The following is a 15504-nucleotide window of genomic DNA, read 5'->3' as shown; positions in this document are numbered from 1 at the left end:
GCACTACTTTTCTTAGTCTCACTGCAACAATGAATATCCAATGATTGTCAAACTCTTCTTAACAGCAGCAGGTTGACTACCATAATGTACAGTCATGAGACACATACCAATATTCTGCTCAAGGACATTTTGATCAAGGTTGGGCCACATATGCAATGGTTGTCTGTTGTGAAAGAGATTCATCTTGCCTGTAGCAATGGTGGTGTAAACAAACCTAAGGCAGAAGCTCTTCCAGAGTGTGGTAAAGCAACAAGTTTGTAGCCCAGAATTCTGAACTATCCCACACAGTCTGCGTGTGAAAGAGGCCACCATTCACATCTATAAGCATGCTATGATGTCTGCACAGTGATGGAACAGACAAAAAGAAAATGTCCCTGCCACTTACACAGAAGCATACTCAAGGACTGAAAACATACAGAACCACCTCAAACAATGAAGATTCCACAATTACACTCAGAGACATCAGCCCAACTCTGTCAGGACAATGATGCAGACAGGAGGGCTTCATGAACCTTCATCCAAACGGGAAGCACAGTGAGGTCTCAGGGTCACAGCAACACTCCACAGGACATAAACCATACCCCTACAAGTGCACCACCAGTGAAATCCCATGTATGCTCAAAGAACATGATAGCTAAAGCAGAAATCAGATCAGAAGAAAGTGAAAAGCTTCCAGGGAAGGGGACATGAAACACAGGGCTCTGAACAGACACAGGGCAAAGAGGTGACTCAAGAGAAAAGGTGACCATTTTGAAAGAAAAAAATGTAAAAGTCCATCATAGGAAATTTATAGAGAACACCAGAGGTGGTGCTGTATTGATATCTAAGTCATCCAACACACATTTCAGAAAAGAAGAGCTAAAAGCAATCAATGAAACTGCCGCTTCAAAAAACCAGAGAAAGAAGAGCAAGGTAAACCTAAATTAACCACAGGGAGGTAACAGAGTAGGTGTTGATGAAACCAAAATCAGGAAATCCACAGTCTGCAAAATCAAGTTCTTCATGAACATCAGCATCACTGATTAACTGACAAAAGGCTAAGAATACAGAGGACAGGGACTGGGGTTGTGGCTCAGTGGAAGAGTACTTGCCTAGTGCTTGGGAGAAACTGGGTTCAATCCTCACTCCCACATAAAAATAAAGAAATAAAAGTGTAAAATATACAATGATATTAAAGAAAAAAGCAACGAGGGCTGAAAACCTACTAACAGATTTAAAAGTGTCATCATCAACAATGCATTGGGACTTCAAGATTATCATAAATGTGCTTGACACAAATTAGACAACTTGCAGAAACTGGACCATTTCTTTGAGAGAGACAATCTCCTACAACTTACATACCAGGGTAAATACACAAAATAGATGAGCCTATGGCTATTGAAAAAGACATACTCAGTAACTAATTACTTCCCAAAAAGGCAAGGCAAGGCTCTGACATCTCAAACAGGCTTCCATGAGACACATAAGAACTGCCACCAATTTTCTATTTTTTTTTTCCAGAAGATAGAAGCTCAGTTAACACCTCCTAAGTCTTCCTGAGGCATAAGTTACCATATTATCAAAATTAAATAAATAAAATTATTAAATAGAAAAGAAAACTATGAATGATGCTCATAATCATAAATACAAAATTTAATCATAAATGCAAAAAAACTGTACAATTAAGTCATCACACTCCAGGTGTCTATGCAAATGATGTGAAAATTATGGGCACAGGAACCCTCACTGCAGTGACTACAGCAGCCATATCCAGAACTGCCCAAAACTAGATGCAAGGAAGGTGCACCTTTCAATACTGAGTGGACAAGCTGAAGTTTAACCACACCAAAGAGCATCACCCAGAAAATGAGCTCTGCAGCCTGGAAAGATACAGCACGCTTAAAGGCAGACTGTTAAGTGAGAGAAGCCAGTTTGAAATGGCCAAGTGCAGTAAGATTCCATGTCAAGAACATTCTGGAAAAGACAACATTATAGATGCACTAGCAGAACTGATGGGTGCCAGGGACTTAGGGAGCAGATAGGAGGAAGGAATGAGGAGGAGTGATGAACATGTGGAACACAGGATTCCCAGAGCAGTGAAACTCTTCTGTATGACATTATCTTGTATACGACGTGACACACACAATCACATCACACAGACGAGGAACCCTAAGGTAAAGGATGAACTTTGGCTTATCCTAACATGTTGCTTCATCCATTCTCTTTATCAAATGTTCAACACTGGTTTAGTAACTAACAAACACTCTACACCAATGCAACATGTTGAAAACAGTGGCGACTATAAGCTGGAGAGAAGAGGTATTTGATACTATGTGTAATGGCACATTTAATTGTCACCTTGATTGAATTAAAGGATGCTGATGATTAATGAGCTTCTGGGTGTGTCCATGAGGGTGTGTCTACAAATGATTGGCATATGGGATAGTGAGCCAAACTCGAGAACCTCCTTAAGCTAGGCAGCACCATCCAATAGGACAGTGTCTTGGGTGGAACAAAAGTTGGAAGAAGAAGGAAGCAGCAGCAGAGCAAGCTCCTTTTTTCTCAAATGGGTTCTTGATTGCTCCTGCAGTGGCCTGAGGATATCAGACTCTGCCTTCTTCACTCTCCCAAAGTGGACTCTGCCAGTGATTCTCCAGGGAGTTTCCAGAATCTTTAGTCTGGACTAGGGCAGCACCATTGATCCCCCTTGTTCTGAGGCTTCAGCCTCTGGGACTCTGCAGCTACTACTTCTCAAGCTCTCCAGCCTGCAGATGGCCACTGTGGACATCCACCTTCACGTCAAGTAGGCCAATCTAATGAATCCCCTTTGATAATCATACTTCCTCTTGATACTTTTCCTCTAGAGAACACTGACTAATAAACTATGTAAGCCTAAAATTGCTTATAAAAACAAAGTTTATCTAATAAAGAAGTAAATAAACTACCAAGCCATGAAGTTTTAAAAATGTATACATAAGAAACAATATTAATATGCTAAATACCTTTATCATAATAATGCAAAAGTAAAGCAAAGAGGAAAGTCATAGTTACAAATTTCAAAAATATGAACAAAAGCAAGAAAACTGATTTTCAATACTATTTTCATCTGGAAAAAATTGGATGATAAGTCTTCAAAACGCATTCCAACTGCTGGTGTAGTGGTGTGCACCTGTAATTTCAGCCACTGGGGAGGTCAAGGCAGGGAAATGGCAAAAGTTTGAGGCCTATATCAGTAACATAGCAAGACACTCAGAAATTTAGTGAGATTGGTCTTCATCAAAAATAAAAAGGGGGTCTTGGACTGTAGCTGAATGGCAGACCACTTGCTAACATGTGTGAGGCACTGGGTATGATCCTCAGCACCACAGAAAAATAAATAGAATAAAGGTATTCTACCCATCTACAACTATACAAAATATAAAAAAAAAGAAAAAGAAAAAATAAATAAAGAAGAAGAAGGACTGAGGATGTGCTCAGTGGTTGAGTGCCTGTAGGTTTATTCCCCAGTAAAACACCTGCCCAACTCCAGAACGTTGCTCACAAATTGAAATTTATTTCTGGAAGATAACGAAGCATGAGCATATCCATGGCATCAATTCCCATCACTCAATAAGTAAGCAAAAAATAAACAACAGTCTACAATACAATTCTGTTGGGCTGGAGAGTAGATTGGTAAAATACATGTAATGAGAGATAAAAATGATTATAATACAAAATGTACACAATTAGAGGCATAAAAACACATCAAATTCAGTGGAAAGACACCACACTTTCTCACAAAGAAGACTGAATGTTCCCATGATCTAAACTCTCTGAAAAAACACTAAGCTTTTCAGTAAATTCTATGAAACTTAGGGCATGTTTTACTGTATTTTGGAGGTAAACTTAAGAAAAACTATATCTAAAAATGGAAATAGTAGGGTTGGGATTCTGACTCAGCAGTAGAGTGCTTGCCTAGCACATGAGAGGCCCTAGGTTTGATCCTCAGCACCACATAAAAATAAATAAATAGGTATTGTGCACAACTACAGCAACAACAAAAAATACTTTTCAAAAAATTGAAAATATTTTTTGTTTTCCGATCCAACATGGCAACGGGCTGGGAGGCAGCACTTTCAGTACCTCCTCAATAACAGGGTCAGAAAGATGCATTAATACATTCAGATTCTACCTGCTGAGAAACTTCTAGCAAAATTCTGCTGAAGTGAGACCTGCTGGGGAATTTGTAGGATTATTGGAGGTGACAGTTTGCCCCAGATGAGTGAATCTCTGCCACGTGGCATGGAGATCCAGACCCACCACCCACCACTGCTGCGTAGTGACCAGCACAGTAAGAGGTGGTTCAGCAGGCTCGACACAGGGACCCTATGAAGAGGTCGCTAACCAAGCCTTCATGAAACAGGAAACTGGAACCGAAACCAACCGAGACTGGGTCAGACCAGAGACAGGCCAGACCCACCCCTTCCTTCAGACACTCCTGCAAGGAGTCTGGGGCCTGCCATAGCAGAGAGGTGACATCACCAGAGGTCGGCGGGTGGGATTCCTTCCCAGCAGAATCAGGTTGAGCAGGTGTGTGACTCCCACCCCCACCAGATACATACATCCAGGAAACCTCAAAAATCTCCACCCAGAGCTCCGTGGGCATGACTGTAGGGGCAGAGGGAAACGGAGGAGACTCCCGACCCCAATTCCCACTACCGCCAGTGGCGTGGGTGTGACTGTAGGGGCCGAGGGAAGCAGAGGGGATTCTTGATCCCCAACTCCCCTTACCACCAGCGGCGACACCCAAGGTCTTAGCCACCAGTTCCCAGGGGTGTGCCCACCAAAGGGATCCGGACAAATTAAACTATTGGTTCCCAGATCACCACTCCACAGCACTGGGACTTGGATGAATGACAGAGAGAGTGCTCAGTCGTTTGGGAAATACGTCAAGCAGTGGGGCTGTAAGTGTAACCAGATCCTTGGAGAGAACCTCCGGTGAGCGGCTCTCCAGCTGTCTGACATGAAGAAGGGGGGGAGGGGCAGGAGAAGAGAAACAGCTCTGGACTAACAGGATTGAGAGCCTCCCAGGAGCTGCCTTACAGGGATTGCTACCGGCACATTGAGGGCACAGCTCTGCCTACGGGAAGAGAAGAAAAGAGATCTCTAAGACTTCATTTTTTTTTTAATTTCTAATTTTTTATTTTCTATTTTATTAGTTTTTTTTCCTCTTTTCCTACTTGTTTCTTTCCCTTTTCAAGTTTTATTGTTCTTTCCATTCTCCTCTATTCTACCTATCTCTCTCTCCCTCTTTCTTTTTAAGAGCTCCTTCCTTCCCCTTCCCCCCAACTTTCATCCCAAGCATTACGTCTTCCATTAAGTGTAATTGTCTAAATGCAAGTAGGTGATTGTTTCGAGGCAGTCTATAAGGCTCCTAAATACCTAGCTATTACCAAATACCCTGTGGAAATCGCCTGTTAATATCCCCCTTCAGTAGAGCAATCTTCCAAAGTAGCCAAGACATACTGACCTTCATACCATCATAGCACCTAACCTAAACAAAGTCCTAAGACCAAACAACAAATCACTTTATGCATACAGAATCCATAAGCCTTCTTTGAATTGAATGAATCAGCTTTAAAGTACAATAAAGCCCAACATTTCTAGGCATAGTCTCCCACCACAAAGGAGAGACCACAGAGATATACAAAACCAAAACAAATTTATAGGAGAAAACGAAAACACAGCAGTAAAAAGAGTTGGAAAGTAACATGAACACCATGAAAAAACAAGGGAAAAAAGGATTACAAACAATGCAGGACAACTTAAATTTACAGGAGAACCTAGAGGCATCAGAAAAATGGACAGAGAAAGAACTCAAGGCATACCTGACTCAGATGGAATGGAATCTTAGAGAAGTCATTAGACAGCAAGTCCAAAAAATGAAAGAGTACTTTGAAAACGAATTGCATAAACAAATTCAAATAGCAAAACATGAACTCTAGGAGGAGACAGAGATTTTTAAAAAAATCAAACCGTAATCCTAGAAATGCAGGAAACCATAAACCAAATTAAAAACTCAAACGAGAATATTACAAATAGACTAGATCAAATAGAAGTCAGAACATCAGATAATGAAGACAAAGTTTATTAACTCGAAAAGAATATAGTCAACGCAGAAAGCATGGTAAGAAATCATGAGCAATGCATCCAAGAGATATGGGATGTCATAAAAAAACAAACTTGAGAGTAATTGGGATAGAAAAAGGTATAGAGGTTCAAACCAAAGGAATGAACAATATGTTGAATGAAATAACCTTAGAAAACTTCCCAGATATGAAAGATGGAATGGATTGCCAAATCCTGGAAGCCTACAGGACCCCAAACATACAAAACCATAACAGACCAACTCCAAGACACATAATTATAAAGATATCAAACATACAGAACATGAAGAGAATATTAAAAGCTATGGGAGAAAGGAGGCAGATTACATTCAGGGGTAAACCAATTAGGTTAATGGCTGATTTTTCATCACAGACGTTGAAAGCGAGAAGATCCTGGAGAAACGCATTTCAAAAGCTGAAAAATAATGAATTCCAACCAAGTATCCTGTATCCAGCAAAATTAAGCTTCAGATTTGTGAACGTCTAGAGCATTCGGGTCCCTGGGTAAGGGTCGCAAAATAACCAGGACACAGGGGATGCAGAGCAAAGGAAGCAATTGCAACTGCATGCTGAGGTTTATTTGCAAGTTCCTTTTACATTCTTCTTCTAACAAAGCAAGCAATTCTTCAATAACGCTTTACCCACATTGCCCAAATATCATGCCTCAGCGGATACACAGAGCTAAATTCAGATCGTTCCTGTTTATTTGATAAGTACCCTCTTAAAGTTCTTTGTAGACATTATCTAATCCCCTGAGGATGCATTTGTTTCTTCAGAATGTACTGTTCCCAGGACAAGTATGCAGGAAGCTTCTTCCTCTTGGCCAAACCATGCAGAACTTGTGACTTGTGATAAGGGGAAGAGAACGTTTCCTCCTCCTAACTGAGGTTTGCCTCAGCTGACCTAAATTGCAGCCACAGCTCTTGCAAAATGTCAGGCCTGAGGGAGCTAAACTCTGCACACTCAAACCCCAACAATTCCTTCTTTTTTATTTTGTTTTTCTAAAACAGTTTTCCACAAAGATAATATAGAATTTTGAGATGGTCTTATGCACATGCAATATATAATTACAAACAGGATAATAACTAAGCATAACACTATTCCCACTCCTCCAGCCATATGGGTAAGACTTTGAGCAATTCCTTTGGGATCTAATCCCTCTAACTGTTTTAAAAACAATTCAGCTATTTGTGCAGCATCATCATGTTGAAACCCTTTTCCAAAAATTTCAAATATATCCTTTTGTAAAGAATCAATCATTAATTGAGCTGTTTCATTACCATCGAGATAATTTTGTATGGCACTCCATTCGTGTAAGCTTTGATTAAATTGTACATTAGTTATACAGAAAGAAGTTGAATTCCAGTCACATTTTAATCTAATTTCTTGTTCTAAGGTGAGTATCTTTTTTTCCTAACCAATTAACTGGCTGTTTTAAAATATCTATTTGAGTTTGAAGTCTAGAATCAATTTGAGCCTTGGATAGCCACAACTCATGCGAATCTTTATGCCATTCCTCAACAAAATGTTTTGTTTGTAAAGAAGTATGTAAAGCTATCCCTGAAACTGTAGCAACTGTAGCCACTGCAATAAGACTTAGAATTACAGCAACAACAACTCCCACAAACCGTTTAGTACGTTTTAACAATTGTCTAAAAAATTCCAGAACCAAAGTATTTACAGGATCTTGGGACCATGGTCTTTGTAAGTTCACAGGAAGCCAAATGTGAGAGCGCTGTTGTAACAGCACAATGGAATAACCAGAAGGAATAGAAACAGATGTATTAATACAGGTATACAATTTACAATTAAAGCATAAAATTCCCTCATCAAAAGTAAAAGAACAAGTATGGCATGGGCACACATGTGGTTATATTATATTCTTTAAATACAGTAAAATTATAAGAAGCAGCAGATTGACTAGTCCCAGAGAAAGAGCCATTAGACAAAATTACAGTTTTAGTTGCAGCAGCAATTTTCCATAAATGTGTTTGTAAATGATGAGGGTACTGCACTGAAGCCAAGCGTGGGTCAGCAATTCCGCCATCATCCTAGGCCATCAATTTGTCGTTCCGAATGGTTTCATTCCATCTCTCTTTTGGCGGGATTCTGTATGTAGAAGATAAATCACAAGCAGTAATATTCTATTCTGAACAATTTTTTAAGAACATCCCGTAAGGGCCCCACATGATAATATTCTGAAATATCTTCCCAAATTTGCCTAAACATTCCTGCCATATGAAAGGGGAGTATCTCAAGTCTTGATAAGTAAAATCGGGGCACTCGGGGAACATAGGGTATTTTTGTTCAGTTATATTATCCCAGGTCATATTGACGGACCATGCAGTCAACCGTTGTAAACGGGTTCGAGAACCATTACTCCAAATTCCAACTAGTATCCAATGTTGCCAATCTAATTGTAAGCAAGGAGGAATGCCCAAGCATATAGGTTTACTGTTATTATTCTTATAAGTGAAATTAAATGGTGTTCCATCATTAATATTCATATATGTTAAATTGTTCCAAGGGGGAGATAAAAGAGCAAGGGAAGTATATAAGGTAATATCCATGTCACCCAAGTAACAGGTTCCAACAAAGGTGGATTGGGAATATAGGCCCAATAGTGAGTATTAGTATTTTGTACCTCAGAAGCGGAAGACACTGTCAATAATGCACACATGGCCAGAAATAAATTTTCTGGGGTGCAACTCTTCCCTGTTCATTGCAGCACCTTTTGCCCTTCCCCACTCAGCTTTTTAATTTGACCCCACGTAGGTAAGGGAGAGAAATTAGGACGTCGACGACGTCGGGCCCCAAGATGAAGACACACCATTGCTGCCACCGGAACATCAAACTCAGGATCTTGATTCCTCAGCTGGGGTAGTGGATAGGGTGCCCCCCTTGGTGCCGTTCTGATTGTGACAGGTCTGGATCCACAGCCCTGGGAGCCACTGCCGGTGTCCATTTTCTGTTGAAACATAAGCATAGCCCTTTCCTCTATAAAGTAAAGTCCCTGGCTGCCATTCAGCATCTGCCACAATTTTTATCCAAATTAGTTCATGAACTGTTTCTAAGGTTTTTTGCTCAAAATTTCGTTCTGCTCTTGTCAATATTTCTCCTTGTGGAAGATTAAGGAAATTTAAAATAAATAAGGCTTGATGTAACAATGCTTTAGGTTGATTTTGTAAATGTCTAAACAAGTGCATATTTAAATCTGTCATTTTCCTCCTTTTTAATTTTTTAATTTGTGTTTTAAGCATAGCATGTACACGTTCTACTAAAGCTTGTCCTTGTGGATTATATTCTATTCTGGTTAGATGAATAATATCATATAATTTGCAAAAATCTTTAAAATTTTTACTAGTATAAGCCGGACTATTATCAGTTTTAATCATAGCGGGAATTCCCATAATAGCAAATGTTTCCACTAAGTGTTGAATAACATGACGGGTGGTTTCTCCAATTTGAGCGGTAGCCCACAAAAATTTAGAGTATGTGTCAATAGTAACATGAACACAAGAATAAAGTCCAAACAAGGGAACATGTGTAACATCCATTTGCCATAATTCATTAGGTTGAATCCCTCTGGGATTTACTCCGGAAGGTACAATCCTAAGATGTAAAGGTCGACAAACTGGGCAATTTTTAATAATTTGTTTTGCTTGTTTATATGGAATCTTATATTTAATGTGTAAATGTCTGGCATTAGAATGAAACAGACTATGTTCTTCTTGAGGAGTTTTGAACATCACTAATTTGTCTACCTGAGCATTACCATATGTCAAAAATCCTGGTAATTTAGAGTGTGATCTAATATGATCTATAAATATGTGAGCATTACGAGCTTGTAAAAGTTTTTGTAAGGTAAGAAAAAGATTTTGTAGAGCAGGTTTATTAGAATAGGCTACTGCAGTAAATATATTTTTAACTACTCCCATCGTGTATGCAGAGTCAGTAAGAATGTTAATGTCTTGATTATCAAAATCATTTAAAACTTGAATGACTGCAAATAATTCATTTTGTTGGACAGATTGATAGTTTGTTATTTGAACCCAATATTGATTCTCTGTCCAATAGGCACTTTTAGTTTTTGATCCATCAGTAAACACAGTAACAACATTGCCTAAAGGATATTCACTAATAATATTATTAATTACAAATCGTTGACGTTTTAGCATGTCCCATAATTTGCCCTTGGGGAAATGATAGGAAATACCTCCGGTATATTCAGCCAACGCTATTTGTAGCATTTCAGTCATTTGTACCAAGTAAGTCCATTGGTCTTTAGGTAATGGGGTAATTATGTGAGAAATGTCATTGCCCGTCAAGGTTATACTTCTCTGTCTTCCTTGTTCAATTAATAATGCGATCTGGTCAGCATATGGCATAATATTTTTGGAGAATCTATGTTTTGTATAAATCCATTCTAAAGGAAGCTCATGCTGTCCCAGAACTGCAGTAGGGTATTGAAATGTATTTAAGATATAAAGAGAAATAGGGGCTTGTAAATCTATTCTCTGAAGGAATGCATTTTTAATGCGTTGTTCTACAAAGGTCAATTCATCAGAGGCTTCTTTAGTAATTATACGAGAGCTATTAAGTGCAGGATCTCCTTGTAACAATGAAAACAGATGACTTAATTGATAAGTAGGTATCCCCAAAGAAGGTCGTAACCAATTAATATCCCCTAATAATTTTTGAAAGTCATTAAGTGTTTTTAAATTATCTCTCCTGATTGATAATTTTTGAGGAATTATCTTTTGCCTAGTAACTGTATATCCCAAGTAATTAATGACATCCTCTTTCTGTATCTTTTCAGGGGCAATTATTAACCCATAAGGTTGAAAATAAATTGGCAATTTTTGTAATAAATCATCAAGTTCCTGCTTATCAGGTCCTGAAAAGAGAATATCATCCATATAATGAGAAATATATAACTGAGGCCAATTTTTAAGGATAGGTTTTAATGCTGCATCGACATAAATTTAACACATCGTAGGGGAATTCATCATTCCTTGGGGTAATACTTTCCATTGATACCGAAGATGAGGTCCTTTATGATTAATTTGCAGCAAAGAAAAAGCAAAACGCTTACGATCAACAGGATGAACAGGAATGGTAAAGAAACAATCCTGTAAATCAATAACTACAATATGCCAATCTTTTGGTAACATAGCGGGAGAGGGGATTCCAGGTTGTAAAGCCCCCATGGGGTACATGGAATTATTCACTTCCCTTAAATCAGTTAATAATCTCCATTTACCAGACTTCTTTTTTTATGACAAATATAGGTGAGTTCCATGGAGATGTAGAGAATTCGATATGACCTTGTTGTAATTGTTCCTTGACCAACAGGTGAGCAGCATCTAACTTTTCTTTTGTTAAGGGCCATTGTTCAATCCATAAAGGGTCCTTGGATTTCCACATAATTTTCAGTGGCTCCATCTAGAATTAGTTAAAATTGAATATAAGCTCTCCATTGTTCTAAAATATCCCTTCCGATTATATTAAGAGGAACTTCTAGAATGTAGGGTTTTAATACAGCTATTTGTCCATCCTCTGATTGAATAGTTATATGGTTTAAAGCTTGGCCAATACTTTGGACGGGAGCCGAGCTAACCCCCTTAATTTGACAGGGTATAATTTGATACTGAAGATTAGACAGCCAATCTTGACTTTTTATTATAGTAATATCAGATCCTGTATCAATTAAAGCACTAATCATTTTAGTCCCTAGCTTCACTTTTATAAGGGATTGCATTTTAGTAATTTGTGTGGCCCAAAAAACACTTTGTGTGTCAGTACTGCCAAATCCACCCTGCCTCTGATTAGAGGAATCCCCTATAGGGAGGTAAGGTAATAAGAGAAGTTGGGCAATTCTTTCTCCTTTGGAAAAATGAACATCAGCAAGAGAAGACATTAAAATCTGAATTTTTCCTTCATAGTCTGCATCGATAATGCCTAAATGGACAGTAATACCTTTAGCATTAAGGCTGGAGCGTCCTGTGAGCAAAGTGAAAGTCCCTGGAGGTAGTGGCCCAAATATTCCTGTAGGTATTCTTTTAGGCATAGCACCACCCTGGAGATCAAAATCACTTAAGGCTGGGATGTCCACAGCGGCACTATGTTGGGTTGCGGGTTGTAGGGAAAAGATTGTGGGTTGCCCCCGTTTATTTGTCCAGGGCCTGGGGTCCGGCCCGATGGACCGTTTCCCTGAATTGCAAGAATGGCTGCATTTTTTGTTCTACATTCTCGATCCCAATGTTTACCTTTTTTGCATTTAGGACATATTCCAGGTCCCCTAGTTTCCTTTTCATTCTTTTGCTTACAATTTTTTCTCAGATGCCCAGTCTGGCCGCACCCAAAACACTTAATGTTAGCCAAATTTCGATTAGTATTCTGCAAAGCATGCCATGTAGAGACCATGGTTTCAGCAAATAATTGCATCTTTCTCGATTCTGATGTTATATCTTTGCACACCTTTAAGTACATATGAATATCTCCTGTATCTTTAATCGGTAAAATGGCTCATTTAAATCTTCATTAGCATTTTCATAAGCCAGCAAACGTAGTAATTGTTGCCTGGCAGCCTCTCCTACCACAGTTCGTTCAATTGTCAATTTTAATCTAGACAAAAATTCTACATAAGGTTCATTGGGTTTTTGTGAAACTTTTGTCCATGAGCCATAATGTTCTCCAGTAGGTCTAATTTTGTCCCAAGCTTCTAAAGCTATTTCCATCAATTGCTCATGAATCTCAGGAGGAATATTAATTTGATGTTGAATGTCATCATACATACCAGTGCCAGATAACATAGGGTATCCTATGGCACGAATAACAGGGTTTTGACTGTTACCAATTTCTCTAGCCTTAGTGGCACATCCTTCTAAAAACCACATGTGCCATTGAAGATATTCAGGTTCCCGTAGAAGAGCACGGCCCACAATCTTCCAATCCTCAGGAGCAAAATTATTGTAATGAGTAGCAAAAGCATTAAGCAATTATTTTACATAATGGGATTGAGGTCCGTACATTGTCACTTCCTTTTTTAATCTGCCAATATGATCAATATCAATCCCCTCATACCGAGGTGGCTGTGCCATTCCATTAGCTGGATCAGGCCTGATTATAGGAAAAGCAAAGAAGGGAGTTTCGTCCTCATCGTCAGAAGGTTCTGAGTCCATTTCCTGGACAGCCTTTAAAGAAGCTGCCAAAAAAGGGTTGGTGGCCGGAGGGGCAGAGGGCCTGGTTCCCGATAAAGGCCTAGGGTCCATTTTAGCTTCTAATTTATTAAGACATCCCAGAATTTCCTCCATAACAAGTTTGAATTGCTCCGAAACGGAGCGATCATCGATCATCGTTTTTACTTTCGTTTTCTTTTCCGTATCATTACCAGTTAAATCAGCAGAATTTTGTGAAGAATTATGAGTCAATTTTTGCGTATCTTTTACTACCTCTTCTTTTTCACTAATATCCAGAGGGAGATCTAGAATAGAGGGAGCTAGCTCCTTTTGTAAATTGCCAATCAACCTTTCTTCCTCCATAGCTTTAAACATTGTATATAAAATAGACCAGATAGACCAAAACCAAATAGGAATTTTTTCGCCTTGCCTCATAGCCTTTTCAACATTGTGACGGACCCGTTTCCAATTATCCACATCCATAGATCCTTCCTCTGGGAACAAGGGATTCCATTCTCTGACCACCTTAAGACACATCTCTATATCAGAATGGGAAATATTAATACCATAGAAGGCAAGTGAATGCCTAAGAATACATAAAAAAGGAGAAGATGAAGATTGTCCCATCACCCTGTAATATAAAGAAAAAGAACTTACCCTTCCTGTCAATCCAGCAGGGTCCCTGTTCGGGCACCAATTGTGAATGTCTAGAGCATTCGGGTCCCTGGGTAAGGGTCGCGAAATAACCAGGACACAGGGGATGCAGAGCAAAGGCAGCAATTGCAACTGCATGCTGAGGTTTATTTGCATGTTCCTTTTATATTCTTCTTCTAACAAAGCAAGCAATTCTTCAATAACACTTTACCCACATTGCCCAAATATCATGCCTCAGCGGATACACAGAGCTAAATTCAGATCGTTCCTGTTTATTTGATAAGTACCCTCTTAAAGTTCTTTGTAGACATTATCTAATCCCCTGAGGATGCATTTGTTTCTTCAGAATGTACTGTTCCCAGGACAAGTATGCAGGAAGCTTCTTCCTCTTGGCCAAACCATGTAGAACTTGTGACTTGTGATAAGGGGAAGAGAACGTTTCCTCCTCCTAACTGAGGTTTGCCTCAGCTGACCTAAATTGCAGCCACAGCTCTTGCAAAATGTCTGGCCTGAGGGAGCTAAACTCTGCACACTCAAACCCCAACACAGATTTGACAATGAAATTAAAATATTTCATGATAAACAAAAGTTAAAAGTATTCACAGCCAGAAAACCAGAACTGCAAGGCATTTTGAGCAAAACACTACAAGAAGAGGAATTGAAAAACAACACCCAGAACTAACAGTGGGAGGTACCTCAGTAAAGGGGGGGAAATAACCAAAGAGGAAAAACTAGCCAAATTAAAATAAATAAATAAATAAGCATGACTGGAAGTAAAACCATATATCAATAGTAACCCTAAACGTTAATGGCTTAAATTCACCAATCAAGAGACATAGGCTAGTAACCTGGATTAAAAAAAAAAAAAAAAACAGATCCAACAATATGCTACCTTCAGGAGACTCATATGATAGCAAAAGACATACACAGGCTGAAGGTGAAAGGTTGGGAAAAATCATACCACTCACATGGTGTTCAGAAGCAAGCAGGAGTGGCCATACTCATATCGAATAGAATCAACTTCAAATCTAAGGTAATCAAAAGGGATAAAGAAGGACACTATATACTGTTAAAAGGAACCATTCTTCAACAAGACATAACAATTATCAATATGTATGCACCAAATGATGGTGCTACAACGTACATAAAACAAACTCTCCTCAAGTTCAAGAGTCAAATAGACCACAACACAATAATTACAGGTTACTTCAACACACTGGTCTCTCCATTGGACAGATCCTCCAGACAAAAGTTGAATAATGAAACTATAGAACTCAAAACACAATCAATAACCTAGACTTAATCCACATATATAGAATATATCAACCATCATCAAGTGGATACATGTTCTTCTCAGCAGCACATGGATCCTTCTCAAAGATAGACCATATATTATGCCATAGAGCAACCCTTAGTAAATATAAAGGTGTGGAGATAATACCATATATCTTATCTGATCATAATGGAATGAAACTGGAAATCAATGATAAAAGAAGGAAGAAAAAAATCCTGCATCGCCTGGAAAATGAACAATATGTTACTGA

At 38.9% G+C, this 15504-nt stretch overlaps 1 pseudogene; it reads right to left on the bottom strand.

Moving 5' to 3' along the window:
- LOC139703063 (zinc finger protein 431-like) overlaps window positions 1-13669 on the bottom strand; it is a 51925-nt pseudogene extending 38256 nt beyond the window's left edge.
- Between the last annotated feature and the right edge of the window lie 1835 nt (window positions 13670-15504).

The sequence above is a fragment of the Marmota flaviventris genome, chromosome 20 (genome assembly GCF_047511675.1).
Source record: "Marmota flaviventris isolate mMarFla1 chromosome 20, mMarFla1.hap1, whole genome shotgun sequence".
NCBI classification, from domain to species: domain Eukaryota; kingdom Metazoa; phylum Chordata; class Mammalia; order Rodentia; family Sciuridae; genus Marmota; species Marmota flaviventris.
This window is presented reverse-complemented; position numbering and strand designations above follow the sequence as displayed.